The sequence below is a fragment of the Tupaia chinensis genome, unplaced genomic scaffold, assembly GCF_000334495.1.
Source record: "Tupaia chinensis unplaced genomic scaffold, TupChi_1.0 Scaffold143568_1, whole genome shotgun sequence".
Lineage (NCBI taxonomy): Eukaryota > Metazoa > Chordata > Mammalia > Scandentia > Tupaiidae > Tupaia > Tupaia belangeri.
Window position 1 is genome coordinate 69,064 of NW_006203413.1, and position 9,421 is coordinate 78,484.

At 40.2% G+C, this 9,421-nt stretch overlaps 1 pseudogene; it reads right to left on the reverse strand.

The window, feature by feature from the left end:
- Positions 1-8,149: 8,149 nt before the first annotated feature.
- LOC102477538 (non-POU domain-containing octamer-binding protein pseudogene) lies at positions 8,150-9,121 on the reverse strand (annotated as a pseudogene).
- Between the last annotated feature and the right edge of the window lie 300 nt (positions 9,122-9,421).

Sequence of the window (9,421 nt, forward strand, 5' to 3'; positions counted from 1 at the left end):
ACTGAATGGGACTACACTACCACTCTAGTAGTTAAGTTATCTCTGGAATGTGAGAGAAAAAAATATAATTTTGTTTGGAAACAGATTTTAACTCTATCTGTAATATCTGTTTTGTTAAAAATTTTGGAGCAAATGTAACCTAATGTTCTAGTTATTAAATCTAGATATTGAATTTTTATTGTTAATGTCTTCGAATTTCTAATTTTTAGGACACCATAATACATATTTTACTTTAGCATACATGTGTCCCAAGTCTGGTGATAACTGTGTAGTCATTGAATTGTGTGGCTAAAGTACATGTTCTGCTGAAGGCTAGAGATACAGTGTTGTTTGTGAAGAGACAGAAAATAAGAAGTTTGTTCACTGAGAGAGAAAGAAGATAATGGATAAAAATGATTCAGGTCAGAGGAAATAAAATGCTAAGTGGATGTAAGTAAAGAATTTATTTTTTTGGAGAGGTTTTTGCTATAGGGCACGTGCATTCGCCAGAAAGTCAGAGAGAGACAGAGAGACAGAAAGTGAGAAATCATTCCCCCAGGGAGGATGGTCATGCTGCAGTCTCTTCTCCTCCGTTCTCCTCTTGGGATCTTGGGCACGCACGCACATGTGCCTGGCATGAGTTTAAACTGCTGGGTCCAGGACTCGAACCACGGTCAACTACATGGGAGTCCAGCGACATAGCCATTACGCCAACTGCTGGTCCCAGTAAAGGTAATTTTTAACACTGTTTTTTTTATCTTTTTTAACTGCCCAGTGCTCAGTCTGAGCTAATTCATTTTGTGTACACCTGCTCTTTGACTCAATGACCATCCATCCCCAGCCTCCTCACCTCTGAGTTGCATCCCAGATAGGCAGTCCATTTAGACACTTTCATCCCTCCCCAGCCTATACTGTATGGTCATTGCACCCTTCTAAAATAACCTCACCTCTAAAATGATGTGTCCATACTTTTGCCTCCTTTTTCTTGTGTAGTTGAGAGATGGTGAAGAACTCACACAAAGTTTGCGCTACAGTTCATGATGTTTATGATGCCCAATTATATTTGGACTCTCAAAACTCTCAGGGGGCCTCCCTTTCATTATTATCCATGGAATTTCATGAAAACCTTTGCCAACTCACAAGACCCTATATTGACTCTCCCTGAGGGACCAGCCAAAGGCATAATGGTTATGTTGCTTGACTTCCATGTAGTCAGTTATGATTCGAATCCTGCACACAGTGGCTTTAAACTCATACTGGGCACATACGTGTTCATACCCAAGATCCCGAGAGGACAATGGAAGAAAAAATATTGTGGTGTGGCCATCCCACCTTGGAAGATGATTTCTTGCTTTCTGTCTTTCTCTGGTGAATGCACATGTCCTATAGCAAAAATCTCTCTTAAAAAAGAAAAATAAAAGTCTTTTCCTGAAACCTGAATATCCTTGCCTTCTTCTTCACTGACAAACTTAAACCTATAAGGGAGTATTTCCTCAGTATCCTTCCCTGCTCACCATTTCCACACATTTAACTCCATCCTCTTCTTTTGCTTTCAAGACAGAAGAAAATGTGTAACACATGCACTCAGTATGCTCTCATCTTTATTCTCTTCTGTCTCCTTAGATATCTTGTTCTATCCGTTCTGTCAGTGGTGGTGTTTTTTTCTCTACAGTGTATACCTCAATACCAGCTTTTTCTCTTTAGTCATAAGATCTTTCTAGATCTTGTATTCCCTTCTGGCAACCACCCCACTTTTTTTCTAAAATGTACTTTTAATTATAAATGTCATTTTATATATAATAGTGGTATAAACTTACGGTATAGAGTGTGGGTTTTGAAAACATGTGTACATAATGTAATGATCAAATCAGGGCAATAAACACGCCCACCATGTCAAACATTGATTGTTACATTGTTTTGTGCATCTTCTGTTTTGATGTGTACACTGAACCACCACCAGCTGTCAGTACACTGCTGTGCTGTGCTGCTCTGGAACTCATTTGTTGTGTCTGTCTACACTCTTGTATCTGTTAACCAAGTTTTCCCCGTACCCCTGTCCCTCTTCCTTTTCCGCTTTCTAGTATCCTCCATTACTAGTTATTAATACATACAGTATTTGTCTTTCAGTTTCTGGTTTATTTCACTTAGTATTTTTTTCCTCTAGATTTTCCCATGTTGTCTCAAATGACTGGATTTCATCTTCTCTTCTTCCTTCCAGGCTTCTTTATAGAGACATCTGCTTCCTGGACCCCAGTTTATATTTATTTGCAAATATGATTGCCTATCTCTTTTTTTAAAGTCATTTTATTCATGATAGAAAGCATGTGTAGGGACCAGCAATTAGCTTAATGGCTATGTCGCTGGACTCCCATGTAGTTGACCGTGATTCGAGTCCCGGACCTGGTGGCTTAAACTCACACCAGGCGCATATGTGTGTGTGCCCAAGATCCCGAGAGGAGAATGGAGGAGAAGGGATTGAGGCATGGCCATCCCCCTAGGGGGCAATTTCTTGCTTTTTGTCTCTCTGTCTCTCTCTGTCTTTCTGGCGAGCGTATGTGCCCTACAGCAAAACCTCTCCAAAAAGAGAGAAAGAGAGAGAGAGAGAGAGAGAGAGAGAGAAAGCATGTGTACATGCACTAGAATGAGAGAGAGAGAGCAGTACCTTTGTAGGGTCTTGTCACACAATGATCTCCTTTTCCCAGTCATCCAGCTCTTTGGGGTCATGGACGCACACACACACTTTTTCAGACAGACATGGGCATCTGAACATGTGGTCAGCTGTGTGGCTTCCAGGACGATAGTTCAGTTTGCTACCAACTGCAACACTTTTTAAATTGCATGAGGGCACATATGATTGCTAGAGAAAGAGAGAGACGGAGAAAGCATCCCCTAGTTGATTGTGGTCACACCATGATACCTTTCTTCCATTGACCTTCCCATAGGGATTTTGGGCATGAAGGCACATATGGTTAGCATATTTTTCAGGAATCTAGAATTAGGATTCACAACAGTTAGCCATGTGAGATTCACCTCCAATGTGCAGTGCTTAATCCCTCTTATATATCTTTTTGTGTTTTTTTTTTGAGAGGTTTTTGCTATAGGACGTGTGCACTCGCCAGAAAGACAGAGAGAGACAGAGAGACAGAAAGTGAGAAATCACCCCCCAGGAGGGATGGCCATGCTGCAATCCCGTCTCCTCCATTCTCCTCTCTGGATCTTGGGCACGCACGCACATGTGCCCGGCGTGAGTTTAAGCAACCAGGTCTGGGACTTGAACTGCAGTCAGCTATGTGGGAGTTCAGCTACATAGCTATTATGCTAACTGCTGGTCCCTATATATCTTTTAAAAATTGCTCTCTGTCTGCCACTGACCCAATAGATGAAGTCCTAGCTCCTTACCATGAAGAAAATCTCAAGCTCAGAGTTCAGATAATGGAGAGTATCATCAATCCGAAAGTATATTGTGAATCTCTGTCACCAGTACAAGATAAGAGTAAGAATAACTCCATATAGAAAGAAGTTTGTGTTCACAGTGTGGAGGAATTTGAACTAATGCAAGACCTTCTATATCCTCTAGGTATTATTAATTACTAAGAAGTAATATTGTGGATGTGGGTGCACTGACCCTTTAGGGTAATAGTTGTATGCAACCTTTGTCACATGAGTGTGACGGTCCTGAGGAAGCTTTTTTAGGCAAAGAGGAGGACAAATAACTTCCTTTAGTGTCAGGGTGGCCAACAACAAGTCCTCTGAGTACATTGTGATTTCCCTGATAGTTCAGTTTATCAGCACTTTGACAATGAAAAAAACATAAATATCGAAGTGCTCTATAACATGCTGCATTTTAAATATGAAAATAGAAGATGGGTGTATAGCTTATCTGTAAGACAATACACCTTGGTGAATGCATACACACACACACACACACATACCAACTTGAGAGGGTATAGAGAGTTCAAGAATAAGATAATTGGATCAGATTCTCTTCTTGACCCTGTTTTCATGGGCAAGAGTCTAAGGACAAGTATGATGATAAGGAGAGAGTTCTCTTGCTTTCTCTCTCTCTTACTCTCGTTCTCACTTTCTCTCATCTATCTAATCCTGTGACCTTTGGTTTTGGAGTAAGAATAATGTTTGAGTACTAGTTTTTCCACTACCTCTCTGTGTGACTCTAGGAATTCAATTATCCATTGTTTTCTATGTGCTAAAATAACAAAATAATTCTACTTACCTCGTGGAGGTTTTAGGATATAATGCATGTAGTATAGTTGTGGCTATTTATCCCTTGTTATTGCTGTCATAAAGATTCCCTCTCGAATGTCCTCAGCCCCTATCTGTTGAGTCACCTCAGATGCTGTGACAAGGGTCCTGGTCCCAAAGTTTCATTAATATTCCACAAAGTGGAAGTTTACATCCAGCAGCTAACATCCATTTTTGGAGGTAGACATATTGGAAAATGAGTTCCAAGTGCTCTTGTTGAGATAGAAGAGACTGTAATAAGAGGGTTTAAAAAGAGGAACCCCAGTTTCTTAACCAACGGGTAGAAGGAGCTATCCTGAAAGGAGATGAGTCTAGTTTTCTGCTGAAGGAAGCAGACTAGGTGTTAGGAAATCAAAAACTGGGAATTGAACACCAGGTTATAAAGTCTCCTGAAACATATCTCTCCCAGGTTGTCATTCAGGCCAAAGAGTAATTACTGATACTCATTACACACTCCTACAACAGTGTCCTAAGGGGGACAGAGTGGCTCTCAAGAGTAATCTTTCTGAGAAGGAAAAAGTGGGCAAGAGGAGGGTGAGCCTCCAGGGTTTAAGCTCTGGGCTGACCTATACCAAAGTCTTTGTAGGTTCTTGAGTTCTTCTCATATGCTGTCCAGCACAAACTTTGAACCACCTTTTGGTGCCTGCATAATCTCCGGTATAATTGAGAGCCTGGTCTCTCTTTCAGCCCACACTGAAGCATTTATGATCTTAAATGAGGCAAAGAAAAAATTATATTTTATCATTTTCTTGGATTTAAGCTGAGTTTGACAGAATGGATGTTATATTTTCTCTTTTTGAAAAAATATTATTTAACTTTATTTTATTTTATATTATTTTTAAATTTCAAGGCTTAAAATATATTTTAGTAACTTGATGCTATATTACTGCTTCAACTCTCAGAAATATTCTAAATGTAAGGTATCAGAACCAATCAAATATGTTCACCAATAAAAAAAAATTGCACAACATAACGCAGTGCTTAATCCCTCTTATATATCTTTTTGTGTTTTTTTTTTGAGAGTTTTTGCTATAGGACGTGTGCACTCGCCAGAAAGACAGAGAGAGACAGAGAGACAGAAAGTGAGAAATCACCCCCCAGGAGGGATGGCCATGCTGCAATCCCGTCTCCTCCATTCTCCTCTCTGGATCTTGGGCACGCACGCACATGTGCCCGGCGTGAGTTTAAGCAACCAGGTCTGGGACTTGAACTGCAGTCAGCTATGTGGGAGTTCAGCTACATAGCTATTATGCTAACTGCTGGTCCCTATATATCTTTTAAAAATTGCTCTCTGTCTGCCACTGACCCAATAGATGAAGTCCTAGCTCCTTACCATGAAGAAAATCTCAAGCTCAGAGTTCAGATAATGGAGAGTATCATCAATCCGAAAGTATATTGTGAATCTCTGTCACCAGTACAAGATAAGAGTAAGAATAACTCCATATAGAAAGAAGTTTGTGTTCACAGTGTGGAGGAATTTGAACTAATGCAAGACCTTCTATATCCTCTAGGTATTATTAATTACTAAGAAGTAATATTGTGGATGTGGGTGCACTGACCCTTTAGGGTAATAGTTGTATGCAACCTTTGTCACATGAGTGTGACGGTCCTGAGGAAGCTTTTTTAGGCAAAGAGGAGGACAAATAACTTCCTTTAGTGTCAGGGTGGCCAACAACAAGTCCTCTGAGTACATTGTGATTTCCCTGATAGTTCAGTTTATCAGCACTTTGACAATGAAAAAAACATAAATATCGAAGTGCTCTATAACATGCTGCATTTTAAATATGAAAATAGAAGATGGGTGTATAGCTTATCTGTAAGACAATACACCTTGGTGAATGCATACACACACACACACACACATACCAACTTGAGAGGGTATAGAGAGTTCAAGAATAAGATAATTGGATCAGATTCTCTTCTTGACCCTGTTTTCATGGGCAAGAGTCTAAGGACAAGTATGATGATAAGGAGAGAGTTCTCTTGCTTTCTCTCTCTCTTACTCTCGTTCTCACTTTCTCTCATCTATCTAATCCTGTGACCTTTGGTTTTGGAGTAAGAATAATGTTTGAGTACTAGTTTTTCCACTACCTCTCTGTGTGACTCTAGGAATTCAATTATCCATTGTTTTCTATGTGCTAAAATAACAAAATAATTCTACTTACCTCGTGGAGGTTTTAGGATATAATGCATGTAGTATAGTTGTGGCTATTTATCCCTTGTTATTGCTGTCATAAAGATTCCCTCTCGAATGTCCTCAGCCCCTATCTGTTGAGTCACCTCAGATGCTGTGACAAGGGTCCTGGTCCCAAAGTTTCATTAATATTCCACAAAGTGGAAGTTTACATCCAGCAGCTAACATCCATTTTTGGAGGTAGACATATTGGAAAATGAGTTCCAAGTGCTCTTGTTGAGATAGAAGAGACTGTAATAAGAGGGTTTAAAAAGAGGAACCCCAGTTTCTTAACCAACGGGTAGAAGGAGCTATCCTGAAAGGAGATGAGTCTAGTTTTCTGCTGAAGGAAGCAGACTAGGTGTTAGGAAATCAAAAACTGGGAATTGAACACCAGGTTATAAAGTCTCCTGAAACATATCTCTCCCAGGTTGTCATTCAGGCCAAAGAGTAATTACTGATACTCATTACACACTCCTACAACAGTGTCCTAAGGGGGACAGAGTGGCTCTCAAGAGTAATCTTTCTGAGAAGGAAAAAGTGGGCAAGAGGAGGGTGAGCCTCCAGGGTTTAAGCTCTGGGCTGACCTATACCAAAGTCTTTGTAGGTTCTTGAGTTCTTCTCATATGCTGTCCAGCACAAACTTTGAACCACCTTTTGGTGCCTGCATAATCTCCGGTATAATTGAGAGCCTGGTCTCTCTTTCAGCCCACACTGAAGCATTTATGATCTTAAATGAGGCAAAGAAAAAATTATATTTTATCATTTTCTTGGATTTAAGCTGAGTTTGACAGAATGGATGTTATATTTTCTCTTTTTGAAAAAATATTATTTAACTTTATTTTATTTTATATTATTTTTAAATTTCAAGGCTTAAAATATATTTTAGTAACTTGATGCTATATTACTGCTTCAACTCTCAGAAATATTCTAAATGTAAGGTATCAGAACCAATCAAATATGTTCACCAATAAAAAAAAATTGCACAACATAACTACCCAAGATAGGCAAAGCTAAGAGCCATTGTCAGATCTTTAGATCACAGCAACTCTGTTCCCAAGATTGTACTAGACCTATCAAGAAAAGCTGTGAACGTCAACATCTCAGAAACAAAGGAGCCATTCCTGGGTTTTCCTTACCCATGGAAAATAATAGAGGCAAATTAATACAAGATTTTAAAAAGAGTTACTAAAATGATAATCTGTAAGAGAAAATGTCTTCCTTAGTATATGAAGCAGTACCATATGGGGTAACAGAATCGCATGTACACCCTCTGTGACCTCTGTGGACACTTGTTTGAATTCTCACCTGGGAGTGAATGGAGCAGTGGGGCCAAGATCATGGGGCGATGTCTGGATTTTGTGGTATATGTGGCAGTGTTAGAGGATAAGGAGTGTGGATGAGAAAGCAAATATAACAAAATGGACAAAAAATGGAATGATTAAGGTTAATGGTCTTTAACTGGATCCATTTTTGCATGGTTCCCCCAGGCTCTCAACCATCACATCTGAGACTTAGGAATGCACCACACATTAAACGATATACCACACAGAACTGACTTGTTATATACTACCCCTCCCCTGCCCTCTGCCTCTGGTATTACTCCCTAGAGTATTACAGTCAGGGAAGACCTAACTATTCGGAGGAATCCCTAACACTTTTCCAGGGTAGAATTCTGGCTAGTCCATAAAGAGTCTTTCTTTGAAGCATTTTAGTAAACTAGACACTGCAACTTTATTAGTATTGGTGACATTTGTTTGGAGCAAATTCAGCTCTAGGAGCTGTATGGTTGAATGCAGGAGTTGTACCAATTGCCCCAATTCCTTCCACGGTAGCAGCTTGACCAAAACATTCAGTTGTTGGTGAGTTCAATCTCAAGGTTCCATATGGCATTATAGTAGCTGGTCCTGGAGAAGCTGGGGTACCAGCTGGCATAGGAGCAGGGGGCATGGCTCCTCTTTTGTTTATGCCCATGGCGCCACCCATAGCCATCTGACCCATCTGTATCTCCTGCTCTTGCATCAGGGAAGATTCCCTTGAATCCTTCCTGCTGTTGCCTTCTTCCTGCTGTCATCGCATCTCTTCCTCATGATGCCGGCACTTCTCCTGCCTGAGCTCCAGTTGCTTTCCTTTTGGTACCTCTTGGCTATGCAGCTCTTTTGTCCTCTGAAGTTCTCCGTGGCACTTCATCTAATCCTGCCTCATTAGCATGACCTGGTGCTCATGTTGGGCAGCCTCCATCTCCATCTCCAGCTTCTCATGAGCCTCCTGGATATTGCGGTCTACTTGGTCTTGCTGCTGCTTCTCCATCTCAGTGTTTGCCTTTCGGCATGGCATACTCATACTCAAAGCACCTGGACTGTGCAGATCTGGGTGGCTGCTCTCACTCCTTTGAAATTGCTGATTCTTTTTAACCACCTTCTCTAGAAGTCCTTCTAGATCATATAACTGGTCCATGGTTTCCACAGTCACAGGTCGAGGATATGTGGTTGGCAGAAAGGAGCCTTTACCACATCTGTCCAGAGCTTTTCAAGCAGCCGGCTTTCCTGAGAGCTCAACAATGCCTTTTACTGAGGGCCTTTTTTGATCATCCACAATGATGACAGCCCTTTCCACCTGGACAAACACAGAAAATGCTTCTTCCAACAATTTGTTGGACACGTGCTGAGAAAGTTTTCAGATGATAAGGGATGCACCATGGCAGACAAAGTGCACACACAGTGGCTTTTTTTTTTCTCTCTTTCTCCTTTTTTGTTTTTCAACTATGTATTGCAAATAATAGGCATTCACTAAATATTTGTTGATCTGTTCTACGAATATTAAGCACTTAGGTCTATAGTATGCCAGACTCAAGTTTGGAATAATTTGTTATACAGTATAATTAATTAATACAGACAGAGTAGCAATGTACCTGGGTTTTAGCAAAATAAATGCAACAAGAACACAAATACTATCAGGATTATTTTTGTATTTTATGTTTTCCTTTCTGGTGCTCTTTTTTTTTTTTTT